Source organism: Silene latifolia, chromosome X (genome assembly GCF_048544455.1).
Source record: "Silene latifolia isolate original U9 population chromosome X, ASM4854445v1, whole genome shotgun sequence".
Classification (NCBI taxonomy): Eukaryota; Viridiplantae; Streptophyta; class Magnoliopsida; order Caryophyllales; family Caryophyllaceae; genus Silene; species Silene latifolia.
This window is the reverse complement of record NC_133537.1, coordinates 19,406,607-19,411,576: the sequence shown is the minus strand read 5'-3', so window position 1 is coordinate 19,411,576 and position 4,970 is coordinate 19,406,607.

Below are 4,970 nucleotides of genomic sequence, written 5' to 3'. Positions count from 1 at the left end.
TTTGTTCCGCGATGACCTAGGATGTGTCCTAGGAATCGTTCCTTCGAGTCTGTTAAGCATTTGTCATTCCAATAAAAGTTGCAGTTTCGTTTCCAAATATGTCTTGTTTCCAATCCTCAATCATTCCGAAACATGATAAAATGCACAACACACTCAAAGGTATCCTGGGGTAGAAATATGTCCCGTTTCAAAATGTAAGGTACACTAGGATCCCGTGTTTGATTCCTTTACCTATTCCATGTCTGGTGGTAGAAAACCTCCATCTGAACCAATGTTTGTGACAAGCTTTTAGATGATTCTATGACAAACCTGGACTAGCTCATTGTTTCCCCTATCGATGATGGAAGGCAAGCCTTTTCCCCAACAAAATCATCCCATCTCGAAGAGAGAAGATATCAACCCGTTCTAAGAAGGAATTGATAATTCTAACCCAATTTAGTTGGCGAAGCCCAGTTTTTAAGGTGTATCCGTTTGTGACTAAGGGAATGAATAGAAGACCATTTTCAAGAAGAGAAGAAAAAAGATGAAAAAGAATGAAAAGATAAGGAAAAAAAAGCAAAAGGAAAAAAAAGCAAAAGAAAAAAAAGCAAAAGAAAAAAAAATGAAAAAGATGAAAGAAAAAAAGAAAAAAGGAAAAAAGATGTTGAAGTTATTGCAGAACGCTTTTGGATGAATGTCGAAGTTACGGAAGCCAGAAGTCCAGTCAAGTACCCATAGTTGAAGTTCAATGGGCGAAGCCCAAAAGCTTAAGTAGTAACCTCTTTACCCTCTAAGTCCTTCCTGAGACAGTTACAAGGAGATAGTCGGGAATTTTGAGAATCATTCCGCTTGTGTTGTTATACCTAGCCTTTAGGGTCCAGACATGGAGATTTGAACCCACATTGTTTTCCAACCCATTTACACTCGGGTTTCATCAAACCCGAGACACCTTATCCAACCATGATGTAAGCCATAACCCATTGGCCTTAGCACCAGAAAATGAACCTTCAGAATGACGGTCCACTATTCAAGCCTTTTGTTACCAAGCTCCACATCCCAAAGAACCACAACCTTTTGTACCAACCCTAGACACGGGATTTAACGGTACCTTACAGGCTAGAATGGGATACGACATGATACCTTAGGTGAAACCTTCGAGTGTGTACACACAATCAAAATGCCAATTTAATGCACTTAGATCGAACTACGTCGGATTTGATTTCGCTCCACGCGAATACGTAGGCAGTCCTTCAGAATAAGGGATTCAATCCACTCATCAACCAAGTTGTCATCTTGTCGGTTTCTTACGGGTCTTAACCAAGTCCAAATGAAGCCACCTTTGTTTGAGTCGGTCTTAGCACTCGATGTAGGCTAGGATAAGGATATAGGTTCGGATGAATAGTATCAAGTCTCAGAATGAGCTTTATCTAACGGTGTAGGCAAAGATGCTCAGTCAGATAGATGTGGGTTTTTGTTGGGAACAGAAAATATGAAAAACCCGCTGAAAAGAAAAAAGGCGTGGAAGAAAAATAGTAAAAGCCCGCTGAAAAGAAAGAAGGCGGTGGCAAGAAATGATGAATACTCGCTGAAAAGAAAGGAGGCGAGGAGAAGAGTGGCAGAATATTCCCAACAAGAGTGATGTGTGATGTCCAACTGTTCTCATAAAATCAGTCTGTGTTTAGTGTCTAGGTGAAGCCAACGTTGTTGCTCCGTGAGTTTAATCCACCCTATCAATGCCAAGTGCTCTTGATTCCCATGTGCCCTCGGGAGCACGACCATGCCATACGATATCTACATCCCAAGTCGACGACCTTGTGATTCCCATTTGCCATCTTTTGGCGCCGGAACGGCCAATTTACATTTCTACCCCCAACAAGTCAATAATTGAATTAAAACCCGTGCACACTTACGGTTTTATTTTCTTTTTTTGTTTTACGGTAGCGGGCTACGCCCACGTTTGTTTACGAGTCATATAGAATGTCTGAGTCGCATTTCATGCTCACCTATCAAGGTCCGACTTCAAAATTTCAAAATCTCAAAAACTTTTTGCGATTTGTGGATAGATGATCCAAGTAGTAGAATCTTTTCGGGTCGATGGCCCAATTATCCAAAATTTCAAATTCAAACTTCGGGTCGATGGCCCAATCATTCAAAATTTCAAATTCAAACTTCGGGTCGATGGCCCAATCACACAAAATTTTGAAATTCAATTTTCGGGTCGATGGCCCAATTATTGAAAATTTTCAAATTCAATTTTCGGGTCGATGACCCAATCTTTCAAATAATCCAATTTCAAGATCGATGATCCAAATGTGCTTATGTGATGATTATTGCTAGTACGTTTTTGTGTTTCAAATATAGCAGGATATGCTTCAACTGGGGGCTCTAAAGTCTTCGACTTTAGAGCCATTCAAATCGGGGCTCTGAAGCCGTTGGCTTCAGAGACCATTATCAAGATGTAAAGGATGACATCCACCAAGAATTCAATTCAATACAAGAGTATGAAATGGAAGAATTCCGTAGCTGAAAGCAAATGATGAAAGTGGCGGCAACCTCCTCGGAAAGTCCCGTCCCATTTTGACACCTGCCAGCAGATGATAAATTTTGGGCAAATGTCAGCAGATGATGAATTTTGGACATATGCCAGCAGATGATAAACTTTGGGCATGTGTCAGCAGTTGCCGAACTACGACGCGGGTTTGATTCCGTCAGAAACGGATACGTAGGCGCCTAAGGATAAGGCTCAATCCACCATATATGCAATTTGTGGGTCGACGACCAATGACGATAATTTGACACAACAGAAGCAAGAGTCAATCCCCAACGAAGTTTTAGGTATGATCTCTTCTTATGGCTGGCGAGCTTATATACGCAAGTCTAATGGACTATAAACGACCCGCAGAATCCTCAGGTCGAAAGGGACCTGGGGTATACTTTGACTTTCGCCTTGTCCAAGCCTCAGTCAAAGTGGGGGCTCTGTAGATACCCGTATCCGTCGATATTGGAATTTATAGAGAACCCGACAAACACCCGATGATGATGGGACACATGTATTCATTAGTTGTCATTGTCATTATTTGGGTTCGTTTTACGAGGTAGAATGGGCGTCGTCGATGAAGTATTTTATTAATTTAAATGATATTTAAATTAATGTTTTTTTAAGTGAATTCATTTTATTATTTTAAATGATATTTAAATTAATGTTTTTTAGTGAGTTCATTTTGTTAATGATATTTAAATTATGGTTTTTTAGGTAAATTCAATTTATTTTATTTTATTTTGAATTTATTTTCTTAAGTTTATTTTATTGAAAATAAAATAAGTATTTGATTTGAAAAATCATTTTATGAGTATATTTGATTTGAAAAGTCATTTATTTTAATGGGTTATTTGATTTGAAAAATCGATTTTAAAAAGCGAAGAAAACTCGTTTTGAACACTTGTTTTTGAGCTCGGTTTTGGCTCGGTTTTTGAGCCCGTTTCCTTTGCGAATTGGCACGAATCTCGAGTACACTAACCCACCTTAGCCAATACCCATCCACCCATGTTCGAACCCCCATACCATGGCCCAAATTCTCGTTCAAAACCAACCCCAAGCAGCCCGCACTAAACCGCAACAGGCCCCTGTTTTGGCCGCCAATTCTCGAGCCCAAACCCGCTCCAAACACTACCAAGACCCGTACCCATTAACCCTAACCCATACCCTAGTATCTTATTCATATTATCCTAGCTTAATCACCAAGAAAACCCCCCTCAAACCCTCACAAAAACGGCTGGACAGCAGCCATCCGTGAGCAAGCCCGATTGCTCCTTCCTCCCTTTTAACCTACTTTAACTCCTTATAAATACCACCCCTTCACCATACAATGATTCCTCTAAGTTCTCCCCACATCCTACCATCACTCACAAGCTTTAAACCTCAGAAACAAACCCTAAACATCCTTCAAAAACCCTAAACAAAACCGACACACAAACTGAAACTGTTTGTGTGTCTCCTTCGAAAACCCATTCGTTCCTCCATCAAACCTCCATAAAAATTCGAGTTTCTTGTTCCTAATTAACCACATAACATCCATCTACACATTAGACAAAGATTTACGAGCCAAATTGCCCTTGAGAGTACACGAGATCCCTCGAAAAACAGAGTGAAATAACACTCTGTTTTCGCGGTTTACTCTTGTCTGTCCAGTTCTGTTTGTGCTCGTTTTTCGTGCCCAATAACCCAAAACGAGCGGGGGTTGCTTTAAGATCCTTGTTCTCCTCTCTTTCTAGTTTCCAAAACATCTTTCGGATCGAATTTTCGTCGTGAAACGAGGGAGATATCACTGTTTTAAAATCGCTGTCCAGAAACTTTCCAAAACGCGTGTTTGCTTTATTCTTCGTCGACGACGGCCTCTCGAGATAAAATCTACCATCGATTACGACCCAAGACGGTGTCAACGATACATGTAGGTTGAGGGTGCATCAAATCCCCTTTTCTCTCCTTTTTTATTTCGTTTTTTTTATGCCTTTTTTATAGTTTGTTTTTTGTTTGTTTTCGTTTTGTTTATCGATTGTTTTAAATTAACTATGAAACTAGTTAGTCCGAGTATGAGTTAAAGTACCACCATGAACACCCGCGTTGACTTGAGATGGGAAAATAAACCGCTACTTCAGTCGGTCGTACACCCCCGTCTCATTTACATATCCTCGTGTTCAAGGTAGGGCATAAATAAAACGAGTTGTCTAACTTCGCTCTTCGCTTTTGATCCCCTTATTGTTTCGGCCAAATCGACATACCCTAGGACCCGTTGTATGTTAGTTTAACCTCTGATTGTTAACCTACGACGTATTTAGATGACATTAAATTAATTTAATAACCTAATTAGACACATTAGGGTACATCGACATAGCTTTAAAAATCGATTAACAATTCTATAACTTAATTGAACGCATCTCTCTTTTCACTAATTTTCTCGCTAGCATGGAAGTGCGTGCTTAACACCTTTCCA